This window comes from Empidonax traillii, unplaced genomic scaffold (genome assembly GCF_003031625.1).
Source record: "Empidonax traillii isolate 1590-97213 ecotype Southwest subspecies unplaced genomic scaffold, ASM303162v1 scaffold215:size2007263, whole genome shotgun sequence".
Lineage (NCBI taxonomy): Eukaryota > Metazoa > Chordata > Aves > Passeriformes > Tyrannidae > Empidonax > Empidonax traillii.
In genome coordinates this window covers 1543888-1553227 of record NW_020955408.1, presented here as the reverse complement: position 1 = coordinate 1553227, position 9340 = coordinate 1543888, and the positions used below count along the sequence as shown (strand labels likewise).

The window sequence follows — 9340 nt, the reverse complement described above, 5'->3', positions numbered from 1 at the left end:
TAACAATACAGCAAAGAGAAGTTTCCCTACCTTGTGCTCAATCAGCAAATGGAGAGAGATAATCCGTTTTCCAAGAATTTGACAGAGAGACTAAACAAGCCCTTTCTAGCGTATTTCAGAACACACTGGATCAGTCACTTGCAACCTACAATAGACACAGGATACAAACACCTTCTCCAGAAGCGGTTAGAGAGCAGTCTTGTTTGTGCATGCTTTCAGTTCTAGAAAACAAAACAAAACAAAACAAAACAGTACTAGTTCTTCTAGTAATCCTTCGAGCCCTGAAGCTACCTTCTCCTTTAAACAGGAGTCTATCCACTTGTGTGAGCCAACACCGCACAGTTTATTGTTACTGGGACAACTATAATTTTCTTCAGTGAATAAGTTCTAACACTGTCTAGAGAAAGATCAAAATCAAATACATTAATGTATTATCAGCCTGTAATACTATCTCTGAATCTGAGTGATACAGTTTCAGTGGGACACAGAATGCAGCTCTGAGAATACTACAGGCAAAAGCCAGGAATCAAGAGCTCATCTTGCTGGTCTACAATCATTAAGGAAGAGGGGGGGAAAAAAAAAAGCTCATCCTTCATTTTCACCTCCTCCCACACAGTATTTCTTCAGATGAGAGAAAACACACTCCTATCACTATCCTGTATCATTTGTCAACATCCCACATACTCAGCAGGTATGAATAGTAATGCACTTTCAATATATTAAGAACCTGTTGTTTCCATTTGATATTGATGAGATGGAAGAAAAGACTGCTTGGGAAGGGAACCAAGACACTGATTCAAACACACAACCCTTGTACGCAGCAAGGCCTGGTATATACACAAGCAGAATCTTAAATAGTTTAAGATACATGGAAAGCTGAATCACTATGTAAAATTACTTGCGCAGTTTTTCTCCCGTTAGATAGTCATAAGGTTAAAATCACTGATTTATTTGTACTCTCACAGCAAACATTAGCAAGAGAGTGACATGCATAGTAACATGGCTAAGAAAGGTCTGTCTGCTTCACTGGTTTAGTCCCCAAAGACTTTGCTGTTTAGGCCAAGCCTCCAATTTCAAATACACTTTGTAAGCCTGAAGCATTCAGTGATGCAGAAGAATGACTGTCTGGCTATTAGTCATAGTTAGAAGGATCACTCACACGAAAATGTTTCCACAATTGGGGCTGGAAAGTGAATCTGCATGCAGTTACCCATCAGACAAGTGATAAAGAACATAAAGTTTTAGGTAATGAGATAAATGAAGTGCTTAAATTAAGCTGGCAGCAAAGAGGCTCTTAACAGAACTTATCATAATCTTGAAAATACTGTTTTAAGCAACAGTATTTCCTCTATAATGGAGATGAGCAATGACCAACAGAAGTTGAGGCAACAAGTTTAGAGTATGGAAACAAATCAACACACAGGCACTTGGATGCTGTGCACTTACAACTGTACTTTGAACACCTACATTTCCTTGAAGACAGGAGTTTATTTGGTCCCATGACCCACCACCAACAGAGCTTCAAAATCACCATCCAACAGTTTTAAGGCACTGAGCCAGACCACCAGCACTGAGGGAGAAACTAAAAAGTTTAGTTTGGAGTTATTAGCCTTAAGGTACTACTAGCACGTTAATCTACAGGAATTGTGCTGCCCCTATGCAAATCTACTAGCCACTTAGGAGAGCACACATCTCTTCAGTCAGTGGTGTTGCCATATTACCTTATTCCACTAATCAGATGATATAGATTAAATTGCCTTTCTCAGCTCATCTTTATGCTTTGTGCCAATGAAAGGCTTGCCTCATAGTCTCCAGTCACTGTTATACCATGACAAAACATCCCAGACATTAGTTAGCATCTCCTCTACTGCTGAGATGTGACTGCAAGGCACTTCTATTGAACTCATTAGGACTACCAGAGCAGTACTTGATTGCTAATTGAATCTTATCCTTTAAGAAGGTATAAAAAATAGCATTGAGATGCTCTGCTTTTATCTTCTTCAATGAGACCCATGCCAGAGCGATCTTCTCACGCTATTACAGCATCTGCCTTCACACAGAACTATTGTTTCCACACAGGTTACTGTTCTGCCTGCATGGCAGCTTAAGGGAGTTTTGCAGAATACTTCAACACAGAAGGCCACCAAACTACCGACATACAAACTACCAACTTTACCCAACTGCTAGGATACAGTCCAAGCAAAAAAAGCTGCTTTTCTCAAAGATCTACAAAGATCTACAAAGATCTACAAAGATCTAAAGTGCTGCCCTTGACCACGGGGCAGCATTATTCGTAAGACCTACTTGCTTTTACTTCGATTTCCTCTCCTGCTGAGTCCTCCACCCATGTACACAGCCCAGAACAGCAACAATACACACTAAGCAGAACATGGGTGGATTTCACTCTGCTACTGCTAGAAAAGCAGGAGAAACAGTACTGGTACTGGCCAACTTAATATTAAGGCTCTGAGGCACTGGTTGCATACGAAGCTTTCTACTTGTGACAAAAACGGTAAGGCTGGTAAAATGCACAACATTACCTAGTATTTCAAGATATCTCCCTCTAGCAATGAAAATTAGATTCCTAACTAGGGAAAGGATGATACTTGCTCCGGAAGACTTCTTACATGTCCCAGCACGCACACATTATGATGTGATGCTCGTAAAGAAGGAGAACAAAATTCACCAAACCGCACAAACAGACAGAACCTGTCTACAAACTCACACAACACATTGCACGGACAAGAGTTGCTCCAAGAAGAAAGAGTGGCTGCACTAGAAGCATTTGTGATGTTATCTAAAAAGCAGTTCTAATCTTCGGGTAAAGGGTTCTAGAACTTGAACATGCTTCTATGACACACTCTTCCTATGAAAGTACTACCTCTCCAAAGTCAACCTATTGTTTGCTTAATGGCAATTAACACAGCATCTAATTCAATACCACTGTCAAGGCAACAGCTATTTAAACTAATCCTCGTTCCTGCGCGTCTATTGGCTGTTTTCTACATACATTTTAGTTCTGTCACATCGAAGACTTTCTTTCGGCACAGGAACTCCGAATAAGCTTACCCACAGCTCGTGAGTGATCTAACCCGGATCAGCAGGCAGGCACAGCCCCAAGCAGTCAGGAACTTCAGCAGAACGCCCGGAGTTCGCTACGTCCGCCTGGAATCGTGCAGCTCGTTTCGGCAGCGATAATTAAAACAGTTTTTACGGCGAGACAGGCTCACACGCCGCAGCAGCTGCGCTCCCTGCCTATGGGGAGAGGCGCGCTCAGAGCTGGGAGCACCGGCCACCGCCACGGCTGTTCCAGGGAGGAGGAGGAGGTGGAAGGGGCACCCGCGCACAGAAGGGGGGCGCACACACCGCTTCCCAAGGGCCAGAGACCACCCCCGGCCCCCGCCTACCAAAGCCGCCCCTCTGCTTCGTGCCCCGAGCCGCGCCTTGCCTTGGGCCGCCCCCTCGCCCCGCACCGCGCACCCCCGAGCGGGGGAAGCAGCGACACCCCACCGCTCCCCCGAACACGCTCCCGGCGGCTGCGGAGGAGAGGCGGCCACGGCGACACGGGACAGCCAAAGACGCCGCCACGGCAGCAACAAAGCCAACGCCGCCGCGGGAGGGCGGCGCATCCCCCGCCGGCCCCGCCGCGGAAGGAAACCCGCCCCGGGCGGACGGGCGGGCGGGCTGACCCACCGCTGGCCTCGCCGCGCAGCTCCCGCCGCCGCTGCTCCGCGCTGCGTTACGGGCACCGAGCCCGGCTCTACATGTGACCGGCAGCGGCGCCTCGGCAGCCGGGCCGCTCCCCCCGCGCCGCGCAGGGCGGGCGGGCGGTGCGGGCTCCTGGCGGGGCGGGACAGGACAGGGCTCCGCCCGCCTGGCCGCGGCACCGCCTCTGGCACCGGCACCGGCGCTGGGATCGGACAGGCGGGCGCCCCACGGGGCTGGCCGCAGAAGTTCGGAGGTCGCCGCAGCCCTCTCGAATAGCCGGGCAGGGTGAGGCGAGGCCCCACCGAGGGCGCTGCCCGCCCCTCCTGTGAGAGCAACGAGCCGCGCCGGGCGCAGCTGGCGGTGACAGCTCTTCCCAGGCAGGGACAGTGACCCCCCTGCAGCCCTGGGGCTGCCTCGCAGCTACTGCCCTGTGCCCGCTGCGGATTGGTATCAGACTCTTTTCAGTGGTGCCCAGCGACAGGATGAGGAGCAATAGCCATAAATTAAAACACAAGAAGTTCCACCTCAACATGAGGAAGAACTTCATTACACAGTGAGTGGTAGTGCAGTGGAACAGGCTGCCCAGGGACGTCGTGAAGTCTCCCTCTCTGGAGACATTCAAAACTTACGTGGACACGGTCCTGTGTCACCTGCTCTCTGGGCAGGGGGGTTGGACTGGATGATCTCCAGAGATCCCTTCCAACGCTTACAGTTCTGTGATTCTTGTGACTGCCTGTCGCCGCTGTGGCCCAAGCTGCTGGGTGCGTGGCCTTGGCTCTCCTTTGACCGGGGTGCACCCCAGCACCCTCAGCAGGGGTGGAACAGGGGGGGTAAGAGGCACTGACAGGTGTTCAGAGAGATAGGGAGATGCAAAAAAGAGGCCTCAAAAGAGGATAGTAACAGTACGAGAATGGTGCCGTCACCAGAGGGGAAAAAAGGGTCTTCTTGGAACTGGTTTCAGATGCTATATAACTGTGGTGCAATTGAAAGGAGACTAAATATGCACACTGCTTCTAAGAACAGTGCAGCCAAAAGGAACCTAGGGACAAAAAGTACTCCCTTTGTTCTAGGCCCTTTGGTCCACCACTCCCTTCCCTCTGTCCTGCCCTTATTTATTCTCCGCTACACCTTTCACCTAAATCTAAGAACTGGCACCTTGTTTTTCTGTGTTTAGCACATAAGAGGAGTTTTACCTTTTGAAAACTCGCACAGTGCCTTGGAAATCCTGCAGGAATTTATTAAGGGAGCAGGTAAGCTTTGCGCTGTTGTGGCATGACCAAATCTGTGTCATATGCAGAAGGAGCACTGAAAAGGCAGGGCAGGAGTCATGGGTATCATGAGAAACTATCACTAAAGATTAGGATGAAACTTCTGTTCCAAAAGTGGGCAAGTTTAAACCTGAGCAATTCTTGTGAAACTCTTCCGAGTTTGAGGCAAGTAATGAGGCAAGCTTCACTTTTCTGTATTGTCTATAGCTACATATAAATTTTCAATGTTTGAAGAATGACATACCAAAAAAGAAGAAAAGGAACAGTTCCATACCTGCAGAGATAACACAAATTTACCATGTTTGGACTCCTGCTGGTTTTTGTCACTTTAAATTAGCTTATCTTAAATAAGACATTTGCTTCCAGGGATGCTTCAGCAAGAAGTATATGACATCTGAGAGGCTTCAGGGAAGGATCATGCTGACTTTTTTTCTTAGGAACAGGTCTCCAAGTTGCTGTCCTTACTCTCAGAGCAGCAGCTCTGTCATCCCCACATGCCTTTTCCTTTATTTCTTCCTCTTGCCTCTGACTTTGAGCCACCTTTCACAATGCCATAACTGCTTTAAGCAGCCTCACAATAAACTCAAGCATCCTTCCCTTTTCCTATTTTGTATTATATTTTGCATACATGAATACAATATAAAAATATGTATATTATTACCTCATATTTCTTATAAATTTTTTAATACAATGGAGATATTGTCATCTGCCTACTCTATAACCCACTGCGATGCAGCACAAAGTTTATAGTTCAGAGTTTCACCCTTCAGCCAGTCAGTGCAGGTTTTTTCTCTGAATCTGAGTAAGGAACACCTGAAAACAAATCACTTAGTAAATTTAATGACATAGTAAAGAGCAACAGAGATAGCAAGTAAATCTTGCATGCTTTTAGATGCCATGATGTCCATGTTCCTGCAGCATTAGACTGACCCTGGATGGACTTCTCCCATGGCAGGCTACAGAGATTGCATCTGTGGAGAGAAGTTCTTCTTTGGTCGAGCTATTTTAGTTTCCTTACAAGAAAACAGCTATTCATAAAGGATGTTCACAGGAGAGGTTCACTCCTCGCTATTCTTGTAGATAAAGGCAAGGCCACGCAGATGGTGTAACTGCCTGCACTACATGAGAGCTGCCTTCAGGCTCCTCTGTGTCCAGGAGCCAGCAGAGTTTATCCTGCTTCCAAGGGTTTTGTGCACCTTGACACAGGCCTGAAGGCAGCACAGGACAGACCTGGGCCTGCTCCAGTTAACTTCTGTAGATCACTCTCTCCTGTATGTACAGTACTCTCCTGGTCAGGATCACTACACTTCCCCTGCTTCCAGCACCTTCAAATAGTGTCATGTTCAAATAGTGTGTTTTGCCTCCTTGCACATTCCAGAGTAATTTTAGGTGCATTTAGGCTTTGAAGTGTGGAATTAAGAAAAAAAGTGTTGCTGATATCAAGGTTTTGTTCTAAGTATCTCTCTTCTCTGTTTTTTTTTTTTTTTTCCCATGTCTTTCCTTTTTCAGAGAACCTGCTGAAATTAGTGCTGCAGAAAGCATGAAACATGTCCCATCTTAGGGCTGAATGCACTGGCAAATAGCCTTGCACAGACTCACTGAACTGTTTTGTCAGTGATTTTCACAGTAGTTTTTATATCCTCTCAAATTCTGTGATGGGGCAACCTGATGGCAGAAGTCAAAGCTGCAAGGCCATAGTGCTACCTGAGGTGAAACTTTTTTTGGGGAGGGACCCTTTGCTGGGTAAAGTGCTTCATCAACTAGTTGAATTCATTGCTGCGGGCAACCAAACCATTTGACTAGGAAATATTTCAGCTGGAAATTTTGAAATAATACCACTCTTTACTGAAAAAAGTAACCACACTACTGTGACTGATGTCATTACTAGAAACTATACAAGCCAAGGTGCCAATCATTTCTCATTTTGCAAGATACTATTTGCAGTGGAGAGAAGACAAGCAGTGCTTCTATTCCCCCCCTACCCCTTTCTGCCTCTGCACAGTTGACCTAGGTTGCTAATGGGTTATCCAGGGCCAAATTAAAGAAAAACTTTTGGAAAACATTGCAGACTTGGAAAAGGATAAGAATTTCTGGGCATTTATATTGCTACGCTGCATGAAACTTCATAATTTTAGTTCTGATATAGCAACTTCTTATTGCACTCACACTTTATTTTCTTCCTCTTCAGACTAGAGCATACTCATCAACTCTGAGATACACAACTGGTCAAGGGAGTGCACATAGAGAAATGATAAGTGGAAGAAATAAACGATAACATGACAGGTTGTATGTCTGTTTTCATGCAGTAACGTATTTAATGACTGAGTACTCATTAGCTGACCAACAGTCCTTGGACAGAGGCTAAAATTTTTTCCGTAGTTTCTTTCAATTAGCCCTGGTGTAGTTTTTAAGGAAGTTGCTCCTCAACTCTGTCTGGAAAGCAGTGCAGTAAGCACAGGTCCTTGTCACATTTCCATACTGATTTTATTTACTAAGCTGGGAAAAGACAGGCACAGGAGAGTTAACTAATGTGCTGACACTCTCAGACATGACTCTCGTGGATGTCCCTGGATTATCAAGAGCAACTGCCAGTAAGTGAACAAAACAAATGTTCATGTTGTTCTTAACTGCCTGCAAAAGGAATTTTTGCAGATGCAAGTCTGTTGCTCAAGTTTCTTTAATACTTTTGGGAAATAACCATATAATGTATTTAATTTATAGATGGTGTGAGCTGGATTGCCTTCTGAAACGAAAAATGCTTTTTACTGCTAAAAGCAGCACTGAAACAAGCTCAAGAAGTTTCTGGAGGTATTCTCTAGCAGAAAAAAAAATCCTAAACAGAGAAGAGTTCCTTTTAATATGTTCCTTTTTATCTGAGTGCAGGTAAGGCAAGAGAAAATGTGAGAATTCACTCAGGAGGCTCCTAAAACCTGCTAGCAGTTACTATTTCATAGAAGAGCTTTTTGATTTCTATAGCTCTACAGAAGGCAACTGTATACACTGCTATAGCCAGCACAAAAAAATGGATTGTAGTTAAATGAGCAGAAACATCTTTAACCAAGGTGCTAAGTCACCTGTACATGTATTTCTCCTTAGTCTTACCAGACATGTAGTTTTAGACCAAGAATTAGGCTTGTTTAATGCACTTTCTTGTTCCTCTGGTTGAATCATTTGAGTTTGGTTTTAGTTTCAAAATGATAAATCAGCTGTGTATGGAGAGCTTACAGTTATGAAACCTAATGTCACTTTAGAGTACGATCCAGAGAAACGCATCATTGTGAAAGTGAAATCAGCTGAACTACTTTGTGCTTAAATGTATATATGCTCATTATTGGATGGGCCAATTGAGATTTCTATTACATAATGAGATTTCTATTAAATGTGGAGTAGAATTGGAGCATTAGAGAAATGTAGTGTTTTGTTGGTAAGTTACTACAGGAAAAAGCTACAGTACAGGCAGAGTCTTAGTACAAGCAAATCTTGCCTGAAATGAGAATACAGAACTGAGGGCATTAATTGGTAGTACATGACATGGTACTGTTCTTAATCTTCCTCTTTTTTTGTTATAAAGAAGTTGCAAATGCATCATATTGCTTGAACAATATGAGCTATACAAAATAAAGCAGGGTTATTGATATTTTACTCAAACTTTAGTTCTTCTGTATTTTTAAGTTCTGTATTTTTCACTTATTTGTGATTCAATCCTGATTGAATAAATATTATTTGTATCTGTTTTAAGCTTTTTGTGCTCTAGGATTAAAATCTAGATCCAGAAAAGCACCAGTAATTACCCAGTGTATTTTCTTGCCCCGAGAAGACAGAACGAAGAATTTGGATTCAAGGTGATAATTTGGGTCACTTCGTGACCTCAGGGACTCCTTTTGCTTAATTGATTTGATGAGCTTTCAATGTTTTTGTTTGCTATCTATTGTTTACAAAGACAGAACTGATGGACCAAAGTTTAGATTTAGTAACCGTTTTAAATATCAAAGTTAATGCGTTGCTGTGAAGAGTATCAGTTTGCGAGGTGTCTCACCATAAAGAACAGTGACGTTCAGTTATGTACTAAAAGATGACCCAAATAGTACAGTAAACTCCACCATGTCATTTTCTTAGTTTGAAAGCTGTGAATATGTATTTCATACCAGCTTTAACAGAATATTTGTTTCAGATGGACAAAGAAATTAATTAGCTGCTAAATACTCCTGTGCACCATATCAATTCAGCTCCTCTGTTATTTATTTAGTATATATAAAAATGCTGGAGATTCATTAGCCAAATTTACATTCTTTTCTGTTTTTTAAGACTTATCACAAATATAAATGACAATGAAATGAAATTACACAGTCCCCAGAAATCTATCA

At 43.9% G+C, this 9340-nt stretch overlaps 1 protein-coding gene across 2 annotated transcripts in view; it reads right to left on the bottom strand.

Annotated features, from left to right (window-relative positions):
• OSBPL1A (oxysterol binding protein like 1A) overlaps positions 1–3186 on the bottom strand; it is an 86589-nt gene extending 83403 nt beyond the window's left edge. The window contains exon 1 of one of the 2 annotated variants that reach the window (XM_027887576.1): positions 3070–3186. The gene's annotated coding sequence lies outside the window, so the exon portion shown is untranslated. Of the gene's footprint in view, positions 1–1721; positions 1795–3069 lie in introns of those variants that run through there. The other variant, XM_027887577.1, reaches the window with a different exon arrangement.
• Between the last annotated feature and the right edge of the window lie 6154 nt (positions 3187–9340).